The sequence below is a fragment of the Rhinopithecus bieti genome, unplaced genomic scaffold, assembly GCF_001698545.2.
Source record: "Rhinopithecus bieti isolate Rb0 unplaced genomic scaffold, ASM169854v2 scaffold_56975, whole genome shotgun sequence".
NCBI classification, from domain to species: domain Eukaryota; kingdom Metazoa; phylum Chordata; class Mammalia; order Primates; family Cercopithecidae; genus Rhinopithecus; species Rhinopithecus bieti.
This window is the reverse complement of record NW_016823127.1, coordinates 671,070-694,234: the sequence shown is the minus strand read 5'-3', so window position 1 is coordinate 694,234 and position 23,165 is coordinate 671,070. Positions and strand designations below refer to the sequence as shown.

Sequence of the window (23,165 nt, the reverse complement as noted above, 5' to 3'; positions counted from 1 at the left end):
TCCACGCCTCCCCATTAGCGAGTGCCCAGGGTCAACCCTGAGCTTCCACAATCCCCAGCCCCAACGGCAACACTCACTCCCCAGCCCCTCCCAGCCCACTGGGCTCCACAGTGCAGCCTGATAGGGACATAGTTTACCCCTCACCCTGGCACCTCCCGGACAGCTTACGGCAGGTATCCCGAGCCCTTGCTATGTGCTGGGTCCTGTCTTGGGTTCCCAGTGCCCCCAGCACATCCTGGAGCTTAGCAGGAAAGCTGCTTCCCTGGCACTCCTCAGACTCGGCACCCTTCCCCATGCAGCAGCCCCTGTGACACCCATCCCCCTGAAAACCCTTGGTCTGCAGTGACTCGCTCAAATAAGTGCACGCTGCTGCCACCACAGGCCATTTTAGCAGGAGAGAGAGGTTCCGCTGCTAATTCGAGGCTGACCTGTGCAAGGCCTGGCCAAAAAGTGAAGGGTATGAGCTGGGCATTGTGTTCTCATGTGACAACCACCAGGAGATGGCCAGGTTTTCTCTTCCTTGTCACATGGGGCTTCCTGGGGAAGGCTGACGATGGCAGGAGAGGGTCAAAAGGTCTTGACAATTCAGTACCATCCTCCTCTGACTAGAGATGTTTTTATAAAAAAGAGCCCTGCTGAGCGTGGTGACTCGCGCCTGTAATCCCAGCACTTTGGGAGGCTGGGCAGATCCCTTGAGGCCAGGAGTTAAAGACCAGCCTGGCCAACTTGGTGAAACTCTGTCACCCAAGCTGGAGTGCAGTGGCGTGATCTCGGCTCACTGCAACCTCTGCCTCCCAGGTTCATGCCATTCTCCTGTCTTGCTCTCCCGAGTAGCTGGGACCACAGTTGCCCGCCACCACACCCGGCTGATTTTTTTATTTTTTATTTTATTTTATTTTATTTTTGAGACGGAGTCTGGCTCTGTCGCCCAGGCTGGAGTGCAGTGGCCGGATCTCAGCTCACTGCAAGCACCGCCTCCCGGGTTTACGCCATTCTCCTGCCTCAGCCTCCCGAGTAGCTGGGACTACAGGCGCCCGCCACGTCGCCCGGCTAGTTTTTTGTTTTTTTTGTATTTTTGTATTTTTGTATTTTGTATTTTTTTTTGTATTTTTCAGTAGAAACGGGGTTTCTCTGTGTTAGCCAGGATGGTCTCGATCTCCTGACCTCGTGATCCGCCCGTCTCGGCCTCCCAAAGTGCTGGGATTACAGGCTTGAGCCACCGCGCCCGGCCGATTTTTTTTATTTTTAGTGGAGATAGAGTTTCACCATGTTAGCCAGGATGGTCTCGATCTCCTGACCTCGTGATCCGCCTGCCCCGGCCTCCCAAAGGGCTGGGATTACAGGTGTGAGTCACTGCGCCCGGCGATTGTTACTATTTTTTATAGAGACAGGGTCTTACTATGTTTTCTAGGCTGGTCTCAAACTCCTGGCCTCAAGCTATCCTCCTGCCTCAGCCTCCCAAAATGCTGGGATCACAGGCATCAGCCACTGCATCTGGCTTTCTTTTAATTTTACTGTGCTGTAAACATCCAAAATCTGCAAGTCTCTAGTCCAGACTTCATTAGCCAGCTGGGGAAACTAAGGCCAAGAACAGGGCATGGCACCGTGTCCAAGGTGGCACAGTAAGTCAACAACTGTGGAAGGAAGTTCAGGCCTCACCACTGATACCAGCCATTCTGCCCCATCCTGAGGAATTAGGGAGGGGCTGGAGACTCTGCCTCCTGGGGGTCCAGAGGAGGCAGGAAGACCACCCCAACCCTGTCAACTTTTAGGTTTTCCCGACAATTTTAGGACACGAACTTATCTGTCCTTGCCCACAACCCCCTTTGGAAAAGAAACCCTGATCAGCTTGCAGCAGCCTCGGCAGGTCCCAGCACCTGGAAGGCTTCGAGAGCAAACCCGTGCCACGGACCAGAAACATGGTGGCCGTTGCAAGGGCACCTCCGCCAGGCCCTGCCAGAGCCAGGCAGCAGCTCCAGCCCTGCCTGAAACTCTGCTCCTTTAGACAGCAGCGGGGAGCTCACGCCTGGGGAGCAGTGGCCAGTGCCAGCCTTCCGGGCTGTCGTGCATCTCATGTCATCCCACCGCCAGACTTCTAGGTGACTGTTACTGGGTGAGACAACCAGGGAGGTGATGTGACTTGCCCGAGGTCACAGGGCTCAACCTGAGGAACCAGCCATCCTCTCTCTCCAGCCCCTCTCAGGGAATTTCTGCCAACTCCATGCCAGGCGCTGCCTCCTCTCTCTCACTGAAGCATCACTGTATCCTTTGTGTATTTAACAAGTATTTATTAATCACCTACCACAGTAACAAGAAGGGTTGTTATTTCTCCTCCCCAGCTGAAGAATTGCAGGCTACAGAGATGCCAGGGGGATGGGGGATGATGCTGAGCTTGGGGGCCACACAGCAGCAGTGACAAAGCTGGAAATCTAACTTGAGTCAGACTGGTTCCAGGTCCTTGGCTCACCCTGGTCCCCAGCCTCTGGCTTTGGGACCCCTTCTCCTGCCATATCACCCGGCTTAACCAGGGACCCCCAGGCTCTCCCCATCCCTCCAGACCTACCCTGAGCCCCTGAGGCTCTCTGACCCTGCTGCTCTGAGCCCTCAGGCCTTACTGTCTATCTGCAGCACTTGGCCTCTGTTCGATATGAAAAAATGTGCTGGTTAAACCCACATGTTTGGGGTGGCAAGACCTGGCTCTCAGTCTCAGCTCTGTCACATCCAAGCATATCCTCTTTGAACCTCAGTTTTCTCATCTGCAAACTGGAGATGACAATACTGGTACCTTCCTCATCAGGCCACTGCCTTGTGAACATGACAACCACCATGCATTATTACATTGCAGGTAAAGTGCAAAAACTAATGTTGATAACAGTGATGACAAAGATGCAGCTGCTGATGACCGAGAATGCTGCACCGGGAGCCGGGGAACCCCTTCCACTCCTGACTCCACCACTAACATGCTCTGGTCAGAAGTTCCTTCCCTCTGTCTGCGAGATGGGGGGACCATCATGGCTCCCTGGCAGGAGAGATGGGAAAGTGTACAAAACAAGGCACTCAGGCCGGGCGCGGTGGCTCAAGCCTGTAATCCCAGCACTTTGGGAGGCTGAGACGGGCGGATCATGAGGTCAGGAGATCGAGACTATCCTGGCTAACACGGGGAAACCCCGTCTCTACTAAAAAAAATACAAAAAAACTGGCCGGGCGAGGTGGCGGCACCTGTAGTCCCAGCTACTCGGGAGGCTGAGGCAGGAGAATGGCAGGAGCCCGAGAGGCGGAGCTTGCAGTGAGCCGAGATCTGGCCACTGCACTCCAGCCTGGGCGACAGAGCGAGACTCCGTCTCAAAAAAACAAAAAAACAAAAAACAAGGCACTCAGACAGAGCTTGGAGTCAGGTGACAGATGGGGGGCGCTCCTGAGTCTCCTTAGCCCCAGCCATCCCTGAGCGGGCCCTAGAGGGGGAGGCCGGCTCTCCAGCAAACCATCCCACCAAGGGAGGCGAGCACAGGGCATGGAGGGTCAGGGGACACCAGCCCAGGAGCGTACTCAAGCGCACAAACAGGACGGGTCCCTGAAGGGTGGAGGATTTCCCTGGAAGGAATAACAAATTGGCTTGGGCACAGTGGCTACACCTGTATCCTAAGCACTTTGGAGGCCAAGGCGGGTGGAATCACCTGAGGTTCAGGAAGTTTGAACCAGCCTGGCCACTCATGGTGAAACCCCGTGTCACTAAAATACAAAATCGATCCGGCGGCAGGTGGCTCAAGCCTGTAATCTCAGCCACTTTGGGAGGCGAGATGGGCGGATCACCGAGGTCAGGAGATTGAGACCCATCCCTGGCGAACACAGTGAAAACCCCCGTCTCTACTAAATATACCAAAACTGCTGCCGGTGTTGGTGGTGGGCACCTGTAGTCCAGCTACTGCGGCGAGGGCTGAGGCAGAAAGAATGGCTGAACCGGGAGGCGGAGGCCTTGCAGTGAGCTGAGATAGCGCCACCTGAACTCGCAGCTGGGATGACCAGAGCGAGACTCCGTCTCAATAAAAAAAAAAAAAAAAATTAGCCAGGCATGGCGGCGGGTGCCTGTAATCCCAGCTACCTGGGAGGCTGAGGCAGGAAAATCACTTGAACCCAGGAGGCAGGGGCTGCAGTGAGCTGAGATCGTGCCACTGCACTCCAGTCTGGGCAACAGAGCAAGACTGTCTCAGAAAAAAAAAAAAAAGAAAGAAAGAAATAGACAGAATTAACACCACTGTTCCATTTCCCAGCCCTGAGGAGCACAGAGTCTGTCCCCACTCCAGCTGAGGCCCTCAGGTCTGATTTGATTGGAGTGGAGGGGCTTTCCACTCCAACATGTGGAGCTTTGCAGGGTGGAAAAGAACTCAAGAGCCCAGGGCCACAGCAATTTGAGCTGTACCCCTCCAAGAGTAAGGGAAGCCAAAGACAGACTGAGCCACAGGAGACACTGTGGCAGGGTCCCCACCTGCCACTGCCCTCTGCAGGCCCTGCAGTCCCCTGTCCTGGGAGGCCTGACTCCCTCCTCTTCATGAGTCTCAGGAACCCCCATCCTGATGCAGCGGCTTCAGCTCTGGAGCCTCCAAACAACTTTGTGCCCAGGTGACCTTATGCGAGGCACTTAACCTCTCTAGTCCCTGCATGCCCCATGTTTAGGAGAAGCTAATAATAGAGCAGACTTCCTAAGACTGTAATGAGGATAAATGGGATCATGCACACCACGTGCCCAGCCCAGAGTAAGTGATCGATAAGGTGCATTTTACTCAAGGCTGAACATTGCTCCCTCTTGATTTCCTCCCCTGAATTTCAGATGCAGCATCCCAGAGCCCGCTTGGGCCTCATCCACAGGGCCCTACCCAGTTTGTCTTCATTTACTGCACTAGGGAGCAAGTGGACAAGAACAGCAGCGTCGGATCACACAGAGCTGGGCTGGAACCAGGCTCAGTCCCACTGGGTTCTAGCAGGTCACTGGATTCTCTGAGCCTCGGTATCTCCATTGGTGAAAGGAACATCGCAGTGCCTACCTGCAGGGCCTGATGTGGACTGTCCCAAAAACGCATGCCACATGGTGGGTACTCAAGAAAGTCGTCTCCCTCCCCACCTTCTTCCGTACCTGGAAATACTGTGGCACACCTAGCCCCTCCCTCACCAGGCAACCCTCTGACATCGCAAAAATCCTGGCTGAGCATCTGAGCATTGAGCACGCATTTACTCTGTGCTTTACACTGATCGATTCCTATCATCCTCACAATGATCTCAGAGGAAATTATCATTACCCCTGTTTTAGAAGTAAGAAAAGCAAGGCACAGAGAGATTCAGCAACTTGCCCAAGGTCACACAGCTTATAAGTGATAAAGCCAGGATGTGGGCCTGGGCAATGGCATCCAAGCACACTAACAAGGCATGCTACTGTCCTCTTGAAGAAATACTGTCACACGCTTGCTTCCACCCAGTAATCATCCAGTCCTACGACGTGCCAGGTTCTGTGAAGTCAGTCCTGTGGGGAAGGAGAAACTGGATCACAGGGCAAGTTGGAGCCAGGACCCAGGTTCCTGATTTCAGGTCCAGCCAAATCCTGGAGACCAAGCTTTGGGTTCCACAGGGGCTTGAAGCAGCGGGGGGTGAACGGGCTCATTCCTCCCACTCTGCACCCCACCGGGCCCTCCCAACCACTTGGCCGGCAACAAGCAAGCAATGCCCCCGACTTGGAGCAGGCTGACAAGCAAGTTCCCCAGAATGTCCAGGGGGCCTTTGTCAGGGACAAATCACAGGCCCTGGGGGCTGGAGGACCCAGAGGCCACCTGTTTCAACCCATGGGCGCGCCCTTTGCTGAACTGCTGACGCCAGGCCTCTGCCCTTGCTGGAGAGCTTCCCACCCTCCACAAATACCTGTGTCCATCTTCCCCACAGGGATGTGAAGGTCAGTGGATCCCTGAAGTTTCTCTTTTCCAAAACAACCTCAGCTCCCCAGCTCCCTCAGTGGTGGCCGGTGGGGCTTCAACACCCCACTGCCCCGCTGGGGCTCCCACTCAGTTACTATGGACTGCATGCTAGCTGTGGGCCAGACGCAGGCCTTGGACTCTGCCGGCTTATGGATGAGCTGGTGAGAGACACTGGATGGCAGGCATTTGCCACCCCAGGTGGCTGGATGTGCGTGGCGTTAAGCAGTTTGAAGGAAAAGTGCAAGATGGAGTGAGACAGAGGAGGGGGGCTCTGGTTTGATGGGCATTTCCAAAGGCCTCTGTGAGAAAGTGGCAGAGCCAAGACTTGGGTAGTAAGTGGGAGTCGGTCAGGAGAACTGTATATCTTTGTGAAAGTGGGGCATAGAATACTCCAGGAGGTCGGGTGCAGTGGCTCACGCCTGTAATCCTAGCACTTTGGGAGGCCGAGGTGGGCAGATCACTTGAGGTCAAGAGTTCCAGACCAGCCTGGCCAACATGGTGAAATCCTGTCTCTACTAAAAATACAAAAATTAGGCTGGGCATGGTGGCTCACGCCTGTATTCCTAGCACTTTGGGAGGTTGAGGCGGGTGGATCATCTGAGGTCAGGAGTTTGAGACCAGCCTGGCCAACTTGGTGAAATCCTGTCTCTACTGAAAATACAAAAATTAGCTGGCTATGGTGGCAGGAGCCTGTAGTCCCAGGTACTAGGGAGGCTGAGGCAGGAGAATTGCTTGAACCTGGGATGGGGAGGTTGCAGTGAGCCGAGATCACGCCATTGCATTCCAGCCTGGGCTACAGAGCCATATTCTGTCTCAAAAACAAAACAAAACAAAACAAAACAAAAACAAAAAAACAAAACAAAAACAACAACAACAAAAAAAAAACAGCCAGGTGTGGTGGCTGTAATCCCAGCTACCTGGGAGGCTGAGGCAGGAGAATTGCTTGAATCTGGGAGGCGGAGGTCGAGATCGTGCCACTACACTCCAGCCTGGGTGACAGAGCAAGACTGTCTCAAAAAAAGAAAAGGAAGGGAGGGAGGGAGGGAGGAAGGGAGGGAGGGAGGAAGGGAGGAAGGGAGGAAGGGAGGAAGGGAGGAAGGGAGGAAGGGAGGAAGGGAGGAAGGGAGGAAGGGAGGAAGGAAGGAAGGAAGGAAGGGGGCCAGGTGCGGTGGCTCATGCCTGTAATGCCAGCACTTTGGAAGGCTGAGGCGGGCGGATCATGAGGTCAGGAGATCGAGACCATCCTGGCTAACACAGTGAAACCCCGTCTCTACTAAAAATACACAAAATTAGCTGGGCGTGCTGGTGGGCGTCTGTACTCCCAGCTATTTGGGAGGCTGAGGCAGAAGAATCGCTGGAACCCTGGAGGCAGAGGCTGCAATGAGCCGAGATTGCACCTGTGCACTCCAGCCTGGCGACAGAGCAAGATGGAAACGAAAGGAAAAGAAAGGGAAAGGAAAGAGAAAGGGAAAGGGAAAGGAGTTCCAAAAGTCTGAGTTTGGTGTTGAGAAGCTGCAGGAAGGCCAAGTTGTGGCCGTGAAGTGAGCCTGGGAGTGAGCGGACTAGGAAGAGGCCACAGAGGCAGGAGGTGGCAAGGGCTGCGGATGTCACCCTCAGGGCTGGCAGGCTGTCAGGCTTTGCCTGGTCTGGTTTTAAATTTCCATGTGAAATATTTAAGACAAATAGGAATAAGGAGTAATACAATAAAGCCTTTTGGCCAGGCATGGTGGCTCACACCCATAGTCCCAGCACTTTGGGAGGCAGAGGCAGAAGGATCACGTGAGGCCACGAATCCAAGACCATGCTGGGCAACATGGTAAAACCCCATCTCTACAAAAAATGTAAGTTAGCTGAGTGTGGTGGTGCATGCCTATAGTCCCAGCTACTCAGGAGGCTGAGGTGAGAAGATTGCTTGGACCTGTGAGGTGCAATCCTAGCACTTTGGGAGGCCGAGGCGGGCAGATCATGAGGTCAGGAGATCGAGACCAGCCTGGCCAACATGGTGAAATCCCATCTTTACTAAAAATACAAAAACTAGCCAGGCATGGTGCTGGGCATCTGTAATCTCAACTACTCAGGAGGCTGAGGCAGGAGAATCGCTTAAACCCAGGAGGCGGAGGTTACAGTGAGCCAAGGTCATGCCATTGCACTCTAGCCTGGGTGACAGAGTGAGACTCCGTCTCAAATAAATAAATAAAATAAAATAAAATAAAATAAAGCCTTGTGTATCTACCACCAGGCTTAAGAAATACAACATTCTGGGTGGGCGCAGTGGCTCATGCCTGTAATCCCAGCACTTTGGGAGGCCAAGACGAGCGGATCACAAGGTCAAGAGATTGAGACCATCCTGGCTAACATAGTGAAACCCCGTCTCTACTAAAAAATACAAAAAATTAGTCGGGCCTGGTGGTGGGTGCCTGTAGTCCCAGCTACTTGAGAGGCTGAGGCAGAAGAATAGAGTGAACCCGGGTGGCGGAGCTTGCAGTGAGCTGAGATCGCGCCACTGCACTCCAGCCTGGGCGACAGAGCGAGACTCCGTCTCAAAAAAAAAAAAAAAAAAAAAAAGGAAATACAACATTTCTAGCCAGGTGTATTGGCTCATGCCTGTAATTCCAACACTTTGGGAGGCTGAGGCAGGTGGATTGCCTGAGCCCAGGAGTTTCAGATCAGCCTCAGCAACATAGTGAAACATTTTCCCTAAAACGTAAAAAATGGGCTGGGCATGGTGGCTCACATCTGTAATCCCAGCACCTTGAGAGGCTGATGCGGGTAAATCACCTGAGGTCAGGAATTCGAGACCAGCCTGGCCAACATGGTAAAACACCATCTCTACTGAAAATGCAAAAATTAGCCAGGCATGGTGGCGCCTGCCTGTAATCCCAGCTACTCAGGAAGCTAAGGCAGGAGAAGTGCTTGAACCCAGGAGGCAGAGGTTGCAATGAGCCAAGATCTCGCCACTGCACTCCAGCCTGGGCAACAGAATGAGACTCTATCTCAAATAATAATAATAATAATAATAAATAAAAATAAAAGATAAACATTCCCAATATAATCCCAGCGGCACCCTGGCCTTTGTCTAAGCCGGCCTTTGAAGCCTGCACTGTCCAGAGTACAGCGCCAGTCGCTGTGATGAAGTGTGTTGGGCTGGTGAGACGACCATGATGGTAGCTTGGAGCTACCAGGACGGCGGCCATGGAGCTCAAGAGGAGATGAATTTGGGACACACGCATTCTGGGTGAAGAGTCCGCAGGGTTTGGGGGCGGAAGGGGGTTGTCGAGAGTGGCCAGTAGTGGTGGAAGACTGAAACGGGGCCAGGTTTTGGGAGCGACGGTTTACAGTGTGCAGTGGCTTTGAACGTCCAAATGCAGATGTCTACCCCACGTCAGATCCTGAGTCTCCAGAGAGAGAGCGGGCAGAGCTGGGTGCATGAGATGGTGAACGCTGGTGACAGGTTGAGTTGTGAGGGTGGGCAAGACCGCCTGGGCCAAAGGCATGGAAAAGGAGAGAGGGTCTCAGCCCTGGCCCCAGCAGCCCCACAGATGGCAGAGAAGCTGAGGAGCGGATGAGGGGGACCGGCCAGAGAGCAGGAGCAGCAGGGGAGGGAGGCTGGCTCACAGCCAGGAGAGGGAGCTCTCAGCAGAGTTGCCCGGTAGGCCCTGCCCAGCCTGGAGCACCTGAGGACTGAGCGCGGTAGCCACAAGTCCCTCCTCCACTTGGCTTCCCTCCCTCCCCAGCCAGAAAGAGGGAAATCTCTTCCTGGGCCGGGCAGAAGGGGAGGTGCTCGGGAGGGGCCGGGAGCTGTGCTGGGCGGGGGGTCAGAGAAGTTGCAGCAGAGGTGACCTCGGCACAGCCCAGGTGTGATCATCATCTGACCCTCATTCTTGCACTCCAGTCTGGGTGGGGCTGGGGGTAGGGGTGAGGTGGTGGTTGCTGCTCCCCCATCCCATTGCCTCATCCTCAGCTGTCAGCAAACAAGACTCCAGGAGTTGGGGCTGCTGGCTGGTGGGGGGTGTCTCCCAGAATCCTGGGGGATGGGGGCTAATGTCCCCCCCACACACACACACACACACACACACACACACACACACAGGATTTCCCTGGGATGCTCGGCTGGGCCCAGCAGGTGCCCCCTAAAGAAGTGACGCAGGAGCAGGGAGGAGTGAGGAACAGTCAGGACTGAGTTCGAGCCCCACTCCCTCGCTTATCCAGCGGAGGCCACTGGGTGGTATCGCCTGCTGGGCCCTCCTGGGACTCCAGCCCAAGACTCACACGTGGGGAACGAGCAGCGTTGCCTTCAGCGGCGCCGCTTGGAAGCGGCCCAAATGGCCATCCACGAATGGCACAGCACACAGACAGAAAAAGCCAGGAGGGAGCTCTGTGAGGAGCAATGTAGGTCTTCAAGATGTATTTTTAAGCAAAAAAAGGCAACAGTGATGAGCGGTGAGTATAGTAGCTACCATTTGTGTAAAAAAGGAGAGAGAGGAAATTTATAGATACACATATTTGCTTGTCTCTGCTTGTCTGTGGATGGTGACCCAGGAAGCTGGTGACATTGGCTGCTCCAGGGAGGGAAAGCAGGTGGCTGGGGACAGGGTGGGAGGAAGAACTGTCACTGTATTCCCATTTGTGTCTTTTTGAATTTTAGAACCGTATGAATGTATTACCTGTGGGGAAATGCACATGAAGAGTTTTAAAATTAATGTGTACACATGCATATTTTCCAGAGAATGGTCATAGCATTCATAAGGTTGTCAAAAAGGACTGTGGCCCCGAAAGTCTGAGAACACTTCACCTATGGGCTGCGTGGCTTTGGGAGAATTTCTTAACCTTTCTGAGTCACATCCGTAAAATGGGAAGGGATAACACCCAGTGTACAGGCATGCTGCCAAGGCGAACAGCGTGGGCAGGGGTTTGTAAACTGTAAAGTGCAGAAGCCTTTCTTTCTTTTTTTATTTTTTGAGGCAGGGTCTTGCTTTGTCACCCAGGCTGAAGTGCAGTGGCCACTATCACGGCTCACTGTAGCCTTGACTTCCCAGGTTGAAGCGATCCTCCCGAATAGCTGGGACTTCAGGTGTGTGTCGTCGTGCCTGGCTAATTTTTAAATTTTTTGTAGAGACAGGCCCTCCCTGTTACCCAGGCTGATCTTGAACTCCTGGGCTCAAGTGATCCTCCTGCTTTGGCCTCTCACAGTGTTGGGATTACAGGCGTGAGCCACCGTACCCGGCCTGCAGCCCTTCTTGAAGGGGATGACTTACTCTCCACTCTTCCTCACCTCCTAGTCTCCCCTCAGCCCCCTCTAGGGCTCCTCTGCGCCCCCTTCCCTCTCAGCAGCTCTGATGGAGGCTCTGGACTGGCCCTCGTCTTTCTCGAGTCCTCCAGGCCTGAGGGTCCCTCTCCAGGTCGCCCCTTGCTCTCCTGCCTCTGGCCTCTCCATGCCCCCACACCATGCAGTGCCCAGCTTGGCCAGCCCACCTCCCTTCTCTTCTCCCCAGTCCTCCCTGTGATCTCATCCAGTCCTGTGGCTTAAAATACCACCTGGCCTGCACCTCCGCCCCAGGCAGCTACAAGCTCACTTGGCTCCTGCTCCCTGTGTCTGCTGGACAGTAAAGAGGCATCGCGAACCCGGTACTGCCAAGCCCAAGCCATGCTCCCGTCCTCCCGTCTCCTGTCTTCCCCATCTCAGTCTGTGACTCCTCCCAGGAGGTCGCTCAGGCCTGACATCTGGGCGTCATTCTCCAGCCTTCCCTAAGCCCAACCGCAACAGTGGGATAATAACTAACACGCACTTAGTGTTCACTGAGGGCCAAGCACTCACTGGTCCACACCTGCAAGGTAGGTGCTATTATCATCATCCCACAGCGGACTCGGGAGCTTGCCCAAAGCAGGTGAACCTCGGGGCCCCGGATGCATCCCCTCACCCAGTCATCCATCCCAAAGAGCCACATCACTATTGCAGCCTGCAGCCTCTGCCTGCCGCCTCCTCCCACAGCCTCCACCCACCTCCCGCAGTCCATCTCCACATCACTCCCCGATCAGAGCTCTTGGTCTCCCCAGGGCACTCGGGATGAATGCCTGGCCTCGGGGGAGGTCCTGCCCTCTCTGACCTCACCCCCTCCACTCCCCAACCACTGGAAGAGACCTTCCTTCCCGTCCCTTTAATGCACCAAGTTTATTCATATCGCTGGGCCTTTGCACTGGCTGTTCTTTCTGGTTGAAATTCTCTTCTCCAAGACTCCACCACTTGGGCCTTCCTACCATTCAGATCTTGATTCAAAGGCTGCCTGTCCCAAGAGGCCCCGAGGCCCTCCCTCCCCATCCAGCTCTCAGATCTTCCTGGCAGCCCTCAGCAGCCAAAGCAGTTTCATTTGCAACCTCATTAAGAGCAGGAACCTTGCCTCCCTACTTCACCCCAACTCCCAGAGCCTGGCACAGAGTAACTGCTTCATAAACATCTAACGACTGACAAGATAACCCAGCCCGTCACAATTCCCGGGAAGGTTCTAACTGGGCCATGTGACAGATCGTGACCAAGGAGAAGCTATTTTTGACACAGTAGTCAGGGAGAACTTCCCAGTGGAGGTGGCCTCTGAGCAGTGACCAGGAGACCCTCTGTGTCACTGTACAAGAGCACAGTGGTCATGAGCAGAGGGGAGAGAGGACAGGATGTCAGACGGCTCAAGTCTCTGCCTCACCCTCCACGGAGCATGGGCTTCTCTTCCCAGGTGTCCCTCAGGTGTCAGGGGCTCGGGGGAGGATGTCCTGGCTTCACCCAAGGATGGGTGGCAGGGACATGTGTTCAGGACCTAGTGGGAGAAGGCACGGCAGACAGAGGCCTCAGAAGGACCAGAGACAGCAGGAGGAAGAGTCAGCCCCTGCCCATGACCCAGTGCTGGGCCACAGCCCCAAGGGACTGTCACTAACAGAATGCCTGCCATGGGGGGACCACGGGCTGTGTGCACCTCTTTACTTCTGACCACCTCCCCACTGGCTCCTCAGGCCAGAGAATCTCCAGCTCCAGCCAACCCCCATCCATCCATTCATTCATCACCCTAACCGTCCCCTGAGCTGGCATAGGCTCTGCCTTCCTGCCAGGTGCCAGATGTGTCTCAACACAGCACAGTGCCTTGCCTCGGAGGGCGCTCTGTAAATAATTGAGTGAACATTTATTGAGCACCTACTGTATGCTGAAGGGAAGCAGGTAAGTCACAAACCTGCTTTGCTGAGCTCCATGCACCCATGTGTGCATGCATGCGTGTGTGTGTGGGTGTGTATGTGTGAAAAGGCCTAGAGAGAAGGTCCCAGGAAGATGGGGGCAAGCAGGAGAGCACAAGGACAGAGCAGGGCTGGGCCTGGGCTGAGCGGAAAGCAGGGAATTTGGCCCGGCCTGGGATCTAGGCCCTGGGGAGAAGTGGTGACTCTGGAGGAGCATGGGGCCCTGGACCTGGGTGGTCCACTGAGCAAGGGACAGGCGGCTACTTCTGAGGGCAGGACAGCAGCATCCTGGAAGTTGTGGCACTTACATCTTTAGGAACCAAACATCCAGGGAAATAGGAACCTGTGCGTCAGAGCCTCTATCGGGGCACCTCCTGGATTTCTATATGGGACAGTAGCTTTCAAGCTTTTTGACCAAAATCCGCAGTAAAAGCAAACATCCTGTTTGTTATTTTAACATACTTTATATTTATTTTTTAGATATAGAGTCTTGCTCCAATGCCCAGGCTGGAATGCAGTGATGCGATCACAGCTCAATTGCAACCTTCTGGGCTCTTGCCATCCTCCCGCCTCGGCCTCCCAACGTGCTGGGATTACAGGCGTGAGCCACTGCACCCGGTTATATATTTAGAGCTGAAGTAAGAGCGTCACAAAATAGTATTTACCCTCACTACATGCATAGTATTTTGAAATTTTCTTTTTAATTTCATTTTCAGAAAACAAGTAGTGCAACTCACTAAATCAATTTCCCAGCCCACTAATGGGGCAGGACCTGTGTGCAATTTTTAAAGCACTGGCCTGAGTGGGGGTTAGGAGCTGTGAAACGGGATCCAGCGTGTGTCTTGAAGCTGTGACTGGAGGTGCTTGGACCCCGGGCTTTGTGACGCACAACCATGGGGGCAATTGTTGGATGTAACGGGGGAATACTGGGAAAAGTCTGTTAGATCCCCCAGCTCACAGGACTGCCACTCTGCAGCCCAAATAACAGGGATTCTTTAGGTTCTGGGTCCAATTTATTCCCCTGGTCTTGTATTAGAGCCCCGCCTGCCCCCCTAACAGATGCCATTCAGCAGTTGCTTACACATCTCCCAGGACAGGGCGCTCACCTCCTTCTCAGGCAGCCTACTTGACTGTGAGGAGTAAAGCGGAGCCCCTCCCGTGACTGGCTGGTCACTCTCCTCTGTCCTCTAGCCTGTTGTCTCAGGGACCCAGGACAGCTCTGGCAAGCGGTCCTCTCTCTGCCCCACCCAGTTCTCTCTCTCTGCTGCCCAGCCACTGCCCGGTGTCTCTTGGGGGCAGCCTTGGAGCCCAGCCAGAGAGAGGCCCTTTCCAAGGTCAAGTGGGCTCAGGCTCTGCAGCCTTATGGCGGGGCTGGCACTCAGCCAGCCCTGCCCCACCCAAGCAGTTCTGGGGGCCTGGGGGAGGGAGGGCCGGGGGAGGCTTGGCTGTTCAGAGAAGTGGTACCCCACGGCAGTGGCTGGTGATAGGGGTCTGGAAATCAGGCCCAGCAGTGCCCTTGAGTGGTTGGGCCACATAGTAGTTCATATCAGCGAGCTATGATACATTCATTCACTCACAGGCTCACAGGATCTTCCCAGTCACCCTCAGAAACAGACACAAAGGGCCAGGCGTGGTGGCTCATACCTACAATCCCAGTGCTTTGGGAGGCCGAGGTGGATGGATCACATGAGGTCAGGAGTTCAAGACCAGCCTGGCCAACATGGTAAAACCCTGTCTCTACTAAAAATGCAAAAATTAGCCCGGCATGGTGGTGCGCACTTGAAGTCCCAGCTACTCGGGAGGCTGAGGCAAGAGAATCACTTGAACCAGGAGGCAGAGGTTGCAGTGAGCTGAGATCGCGGCACTGCACTCCAGCTTGGGCAACAGAGCGAGACCCCATCTCAAAAAAAAAAAAAGAAAGAAAGAAAGAAAGAAAGAGAGGCAAAAGCCCACCCTTAAGGGGCAGGGGATGAAGGCTCAGAGGTGAAAAAGCTGCCCCAGATTCCACAGCTGCTCAGGGGTGGAGCTGGACAGGAACCCAGATCTTCTGCGTCCCAGTCATGGGCCTTACCTGGGACAACTGAGGCTGGAGGAGCCTTGGGGTAGGGGAGGGGGAGGCGGGCCACTCCTCCTGTCTTGCTGAGAGCAGGCTGGGTCTCTCTGCCCCAGAGGCAGGGCGAAGGACAGAGGGAGGCAGGGATCAATTAGCAGAGCCTTCCAGACAGGAGTGGGCTTCCCCGGAGATGGGGAGCTCCCCGTGAGGAACAGTGAGGAGGGACTTGAGGCCCATTTGTCAGGGTAACTGCAGAAGGGTATCCATGGGCACGAGGTTTGAAGGATGCCCAAAGCCCCTCTGCCTGCTCCATTTCACCCCAGCCAGGGCCCCTCCAGCCTGTGCCCACCACCTCCCCTGCATGGCCTCAAGGAGCCCCTAATTGCGGACCCCATCCCATCTGTCTCCCAGGCTGAGTGGTACCTTCACACTCACAGGGCAGAGGGTCCTGGGCTTCTCAGGCCTATGTGGAGAGGGGAGGCTCCTGGGGGAGTCTAGGGTGCGGGCTGGGAGAGGAGCTGCAGCGGGGTGGGGAAAGCTTCACTGAGGTGTCCCAGGGGCTAACTCTGCCACCAGCTTGAAGATGGGCACACCTTTCACCTAGGCCTGAATCTCCCCATCAGTAAAATGGGGTCAGCTCCCCACAGCACATGCACCCGACCCCATGGCCCAGCTAAAGAACCCTCCCGGCCGGGTGCAGTGGCTCACCCCTGTAATCCCAGCACTTTGGGAGGCCGAGGCAGGCAGATCACAAGGTCAGGAGTTCAAGACCAGCCTGACCAACATGGTGAAACCTCGTCTCTACTAAAAATACAAAAATTAGCCGGGCGTGGTGGCAGACACCTGTAGTCCCAGCTACTCAGGAGGCTGAGGTGGAAGAATCACTTGAATCTGGGAGGCGGAGGTTGCAGTGAGCCGAGATTACACCACTGCACTCCAGCCTGAGACACAGTGAGACTCCATCACAAACAAACACACAAACAAACAGAAAACAAAAAACAAAATCCTCCCATCCCTGCAGCCTAGGTCGCTGGTGCATGAGCTTCTCCCAGGACAGGCAAAACAGGAAAAAGCTGAACACGCCCCACTATCCCCATGGGTGGCTCCCGATACACAGAGGGGCAAAGAGAGGCCCCCAGATGAACAGTGGCCTAGCTGAGGTCATGCGGAGCCAGTGAGGGGCTGAGCTGGGATTCGATCCCAGGCCCCTGACTCAGGCCACCCTTCCTACTGCTGTGACCAGGGACTGCTGCCCTTCCCCTTGCTCCCATCTGGGGATTTTCTTGGGAGAGGGCGCTTAAAGAGGCCCGGACCCTGCTCCCCTCCCCCAAACCCCATAGCTCTGGGGAGTGTCAGAGAGAGGAGGGGCCGGCAGCCCTGGGGGCCATCAGGACACAGAAGAGTCAGGAGCAGCTCCGGGTTGACAGGCTCTGCCACCATTGCTGTGTGACCCTGGGCAAACCCTGGTGGTCTCTGGACTCGGTTTCTCCATCTCCCAGGAGAGGTAATGGAGATAAGGCCAATGCAGGGGCAGACAGGAACTGCTGGGTGGAGCTTGGTGGGGGCTTCTCCTCCATCCCAGTCCCAGGGAGCTCCTCCGCCCAACTGCACCTCCCATGCCCCATCTCCCCTCTGCCCTGCTGGGGGCTTCCCACTGGGGGCCTCCCACTGGGCTGGCACAGGCCTAGACCAAAGCTCCCAGCTGACAGGTCACCATGACAACGCTGCCTTCTCCCTTCACAGCTCCTGCTGGGGTCGGGAACACCAAGGACCCCCTTCCCTGGTAGCCCCTAAAGACCTCTTGACCTGCCAGTGTCTCTCTGGGGCACCTCACCCTCCCCTGCCTGCCGAGGAAAGATGTCCCAGCTGTTGGCAGCAGGGCTGGTCAGGGACCGGCCAGCAGCCACAGGGAGGAGTGGGTGAGCTGTTGCAGGGAGGGAAAGGGGAGGCTCAGGCTGGCAGACATGTACCCACCTCCCTTCAGGTGGCCAATGAGGGTCCTGGAGGGGCTGGCTCTGGGTGCACAGTAGGACAAAGCATACGTGGCTGTTTCTACCCAGGGGCCTGGAACCAATCCTTGCTTCTCTCTGAGCCTCAGTATTCTCCTCTGAGAAGTGGGGGTGATGGTTCTCCCAGGGTGGTGGAGAATTAAGTGAAATCATGAATATGAAGCCCAGTGCAGAGCCTGGCACTCAGCCTCCCTCCTGCAGCAATACCCTGAGAACACTGCTCTCACCCCAGCCACCAAGCACCGGCACCAGCCATCTGAGCAGCCCTCATGCCTGCGCATGCGCGTGTGCCTGTGTCTGTGTCTATGCCTGAGCATGCACGCGCAGGCTGAGAGGGGGCTGTGAGCAGGTGGGGCAAAGGGTGCAGAGGGAGGGGCAGGGGCTACAGCCCAGCACTCCTCCCCACCAGTTTCCCAGCTTGTGTGGTCTTAGAATCAGGCAAAGCCCATCCATTCAAATCCAGCCTGTTTCCAGCCAGCCACTTCCCCTTGCTGAGCCTCAGTTTCCCCTTCTGTAAATGAGAACCATCTATGTCCACAGTCTTCCAGGTTCACGACAGGGACCCCGTGTTGGGCCGTGGGGCCAGGACTGGTCAAGACCTTTGGGAGTGGGTGGCCAAGACCAGAGCAAGCCGGAGCGTGAGCCCACCCCTGCTCCCCATGCTGCACCCCACCCACCACCCCGTGAGCGCCTGTGTGCGCGCCTGCAGGAGCGCGCGTGTGTGACTCAAGGTCTATTCATAGCCGAGCTCCACCAGCTGCAGCGTCACAAGCAGAGGGGCCTCAGCCCATATTATTATTTCAATTACCATCTGAATTAAAAGTTTGAGCAGCGATCAGCCCACGTAGCAAGGGGAAGAGGGAACAGGAGAAAAATAAAGATGAAAAGGAGAAGGGCTGTGCCTGGCGATCCCCCACACCCCAAGGAGGGCTGAGTCCGCAGAGGAGGCTTAAAGGTTACGCCAATCCCCAGGATTCCCGCCTGCCCTTGCCCAGGACCCAGAGTCCTCCCATCATTGGGAGAAGCGCTTTTCAGCAGCAGCCCAAGCACAGCTACTCTGTGGAAATAGATTGTTCAGCCCAGGTTCACGTGGATGGGGGACATTACTCGGAGAGGGTGAAGGACTGACCTAAGGTCACACAGAGAGCCGCCCAAGGAAGCTGTCTCCAAGACCCTCTCCTGCCAGCCAGGTCCCACTGACCTCACTAGGCTCTGTAACACATGTGCCATTTCCCTTTTGCTCCCCTCTCCCTGCGCCCTGAGCCGATAACTTTCCTCCTGCAGCCCTAGCCTGCAGCCAGCCCTCTCTCAGCCCTCTGCATCCCCGACCTCACACCTCATGCCACCACCATCAGCCCAAAGGCTCCTCCTCACTCACTGGCATAGGGGACAGAGCCCTGGGCCAGGAGACAGGCAGTCTGGCCCTAATCTAACTCTCTGGGCACCTTCAGGCAGGTCATTCCTTGTCTCTGAGCCTCAGTCTTCCCATCTATGAAATGAGTTCTCCCCTACGATGCATGGTGGTATCTGTCTTCAGAATGGAGCCCCCAGAGGAGCCAGAGGATCCCTGAGGGGGTGTCACGCTGATGGGGGCGACTAGACCATCTCCTGCCAAGCCCCAGCCCAGGGGAGGAGCGCTTTCCACTCTTTCCCCAGGGAAGCCCCAGAGACAGCCCCCGAGAATTAGACTAGTCTGAACTCACACCCAGGCTCCTCTGCTTTCTTGCTGTGTGACCTTGGACAAATCATAGATTCTCTGAGCCGTGGCTCTCCCATCTGTAACATGGGGACATCAAATCAACATTGCCATGGAGAATTAAATGGGAATTTGCAAAAGCTCCTAGCCCAGTGCCTGGCGAGCAAATGTGTTTCCTCACTGGGAAGCAGGGAAGTGATGAGCACTGCTTCCCAGCTCCTCTTTGGGAAATACCAAAGGCTCCTAGGATTTTGGAAGTGGGGATGTTATTCGGCCTCACCTGTAAGGCGAGAATCACCTGGCAGGTGCTCACCTGGCTCTGCTTGAATACCTCTGGGATTGAGGAGCTCACTACCTGACAAAACATCCACAGCTGCTTCCCATCTTTCTCCACCTCCAGCTCTGGGAATTTTCTAGAATGGAGCATAAGCTTCCAGCTTAACCCCAAATCCAACCTGTCCTTGCCTGGGACTGCCTGAAACTGGCTTTAAAATGAGACTGAAAGGAGTTCTTCAAAGAGACCAATAGAGGGAGGGGATTAGTGCCCAAGGACAGTGGGGGGTGAGGGGATCTGGAGAGAAGGGAGGGAGAAAGGAGGCGGCCGAAGTCAGAGCTGGGCCCTCAAAGCTCCCGGGTCCTGTCTGGGCTTGCCACAGTGTTACACAGGGACATCTGTCTGTCTGCTTCCAGGTGGGGCTGGGAGCCAGGAGCCCTGGATTCAGGCCCTGGCCCTGCTTCCTCCACCCCCAAACCATCACTGTGACCCTGGTGGGTCTACTTCCCCCTCAGGCCTCAGTTTCCACTTTTGTAAAACGATGGCCCTAGCTCTGCTTCCTCTACCCCCAAACCATCACTGTGACCCTGGCGGGTCCACTTTCCCCTCAGGCCTCAGTTTCCATTTTAGTAAAATGAAAGCATCAGACCAGTGATTTAAGCTCCAAACCTTCTGTCTGAATCCAGGCACCCTCCTACTCTACCCTATCCACCCCCCGCCCAGCATGCTGGATCCACGGGCCCCTGAGTGTCTGTTTCAGGGTCAGAGGCCCTATCTCTATCCCTGTCTCCTGCTTTCATAGCTGTTGCCTTTGAGGATTCTGTCATCCCCATTTTACAGGTGGGGAGATGGAGGCATGAGGCGGTGAAGCCAATTGCTCAAGGTCACAGAGGGTGATTTGAAATCCAGGGCTCCCTACTCTGGGCCCAGGAGAGCCGCAGAACTTAAGGGCAACTTCCTTCAGGAGAATCACCAAGATATTAAGTGACCGGCCGTTCTCTATACTTATGTGGACTCTGCATGGGGCAAGGGGCTGCCCAAGGTCACACAGCAAGGCACTGACAGACCAGGGTCCTCAACCAAGCACCCCTGCCCCCAGGCTCCATCCAGACAGGGGGCTGGCAACATGACCTGACTTTCTGCCCTGGTCCTGGGATCTCCCCAAGACTGGAGCCCACATCCTGCCTCTAGCCCCTGCTTGGCTGCCCCCAGAAGCCCCCCAGCATCTAGGACTGACGTGGAAAGAGGGAGCAGGAAGACAGGAAAGAAAGTTGAGGGCTGGCCACTTGCCCCTGGCCCTCTGGCCCTCCCCTCCTGCTCTCCTCGTGCAGGGGGAGCGGCGGTGGTGGTGATGTAATGCACTCGGCTTTCGTCCCGGTGCCAATCTCAGAAGAGAGACGACAGATTGCGTGAGCCAAATTTGGCATCCTAGGGGGAGAGGCATGAAAAGTGGAGATGTGGAGGAGCAGAGAGGAGCCTGGGGTGGTGCAGGAGGAGCCCCCTGCCCTACAGCCCCGAAGTGCCTCCCCTCCCTCCTCTCAGGGCCCCCATCTCTTCCCCAGCTCGCCTGGCCTTGGGCCTCCCCTCCTCACTCTGAGGGGCCAGCCTGGCTGCTCCCCGGACCCCTTGAGCCCGGCGCTGCCAGGCCTACCCGCCACCCCCACCCCACACTGCTCCAGCTCTGTTTCCCACCGCCGCTAGTTTCCTGGTTACCATGTTGCTGGTTGTCATGTCGCTTACATGTCCTCGTGACTCAGTGGTCCCCGCAGAGGGGCCCCCTCCTCCTCACACCCCCCTTAGCACTCGCCCCCGCCTCCCCCAGATCCACATTAAGAAGCAGCCCGCCCTGCAAGCCTACACTGTTCCTCCTCCCTTTCCTTCTTATCCTAAGCTAAGACATCTTCTCACAGCATCTCCCAGAGCTACTTCATTCTCTCTTTCGCAAATGTCTACGAACCTACTATGCTCCAGGCTGGCGCACGCGGCTTTCACAGACCTGACACAATCTGGAAAGTGCTCAACACCCTGATGAAGTCAGTATCATCATCCCTATTCTCCAGTTGAAGAAACTGAGGCTCAGAGAGGTCAAGCCACCCACCCAAGGTCACCCAGCAGAAACTCAACCAGCTCTGCCTGGTCACAGTCACTCCAGAGGATTTTCTGAGAGAAGAGCTGTCTTTTCAAGGATAACCCAAAGGCCATGAGGAATAGTACCCCAGATTCCCACTCTAATCCTGGACACTCCTCCTTGGTCAGCTCTCTATTTCCACCATATTCCCACTGCCCCACGTCCACCTCCACCCACTAGCTGTTCATCTGTCTTTTAAGGTAAAGTGAGTCTTTACTCCCATCTCCCCAGCGCTTTCCCCAGCCTGTGAACAGCCCTCTGCTCACGGAGCCCAGGGCCCGCCTTGGAGGTCACTGGGGCAGGGAGTGATGTCCCCATGCCACAGACATGGAAGTTGACAGTTGGGAGGAAAGTGACCAGCCCAGAGGGCTACTCTCCCAGCCAGCTGAGCCAATTTCTGGGAGCCTGAATGGAGGACATATGAGACCCACTGCCCAGTGTGGAAAACCCCAGAGAGTCCCTCCTCCCAATGAGAATGGAGTGGAATGTTCTAGGCTCAGCCCTTCCAACTCCAGCTGGGATATGGGTCAGCTCAGTGGCCAACAGTCTCTGTTCCCACCATGCTGCACCCATCTCTTACCCCAGCTGCCCTGTTCCACCTTTTGCTCCCCTCATCACAGGCCAAGCCAGAGCCACAGCGAGGCTCTTTGGCCCCTAAAGTCCAGCTAACTGCCCCCAAAAGGCCTGAAGCCATGGAGGTCATGGGACTCGATGTGGGGGAGAACACACACACACACAGCTCCAGCCCTTCTCTGGGCCTCCCTCCCTGAGTTCCCCACTTCCCCCAAACCTGCTGCTGAACATTCTACTGCTCTTGAGGCCCTGCTCTGTCAGCTGGCAAGGCTGCCCTGCCGAGCCCTCCGCTCCACCCCACCCAGTTTGCCACCTCTCAACTCCCTGCATCCTCTCCATCCTGAAGCGGGGACACTGGGGGCAGAAGTGTGGGTAGGGGGCAGGGAGGCTGACACTGGTGGGGGTATATTTGGCAGGTTGCAGGGGAAGTTCTCCCTGCGGGAGACTCATTGAGACCTCTCTTGCCTTGGGGTGCTCCCTACACTCGGAGGAAAAAGCAGCCTCTGCCTCCCTCCCTAGCCGCAGTTTCTATCACTATGAATGTGCAGTGCCTCCTCTACCGATCTCTGCCCCTGCGCCCTGGGGTCGTGTGGCGCAAAGCAGGCGCTCAACACATGAGAAGTGGGATTTCGTTTTTCAGATCACAGGGCCATTTGCAAGGAGGCTGCAGCTGGGGAGGCGGAAAGGCGCCATCCCCCACCTTGCCACAAGTCACCTGCCTTGAAGCTCCCCGGCACGACAACTGAGGTGGGTGGAGGCAGGGAAAGGTCATGGCCGGGGCAGGAGGTCAAGACCCCTTCCACCCACCTCTTTCCCCCTTTCCAGTACACAACCCAGACCGCGACGCTCCCAGACGGACAGAGCCCGCCCGCTCCCGGGGAGTCACGGGACCGCGCGCGCGGCGCCGGGCAGCCAGGACCCAGCTCGGGATCAGGTGCGGAGCGGGCGGGGCCGGAGCGGCGGGCCCGGGACACACAGACACGCACGCGGCGGGACAGACTGACGGACAGCGCCCGGGGTGGGCGAGCGCGGCTTACCGCTGGGCGGAGGGTCCGACGAGAGTCCGGGAGGCGGCGAGCGGGCGCTACATCCCACGGCGGGATCCGGCGGGCGGCGTCCCGGGCGCGGAGAGGGGAGTCCCGGTGCCTCCTGCCTCCGAACTCGGCCGGCCGGCCCGCGCCCCCCTCCCCGGCTGCCGCTCGGTCTGCGCGTGGGTCTTGGGGTCTCCGCGCGTCCCGGCCGTCCCGCGCCGCTCCCCGCGGG

The 23,165-nt window shown here is 56.2% G+C and overlaps 1 protein-coding gene across 1 annotated transcript in view; it reads right to left on the bottom strand.

Annotated features, from left to right (window-relative positions):
* The window catches only part of KCNJ4 (potassium inwardly rectifying channel subfamily J member 4), a 28,187-nt gene extending 5,168 nt beyond the window's left edge, over positions 1–23,019 (bottom strand). The window contains 1 exon segment of the mRNA XM_017861268.1: positions 22,940–23,019. The gene's annotated coding sequence lies outside the window, so the exon portion shown is untranslated.
* Between the last annotated feature and the right edge of the window lie 146 nt (positions 23,020–23,165).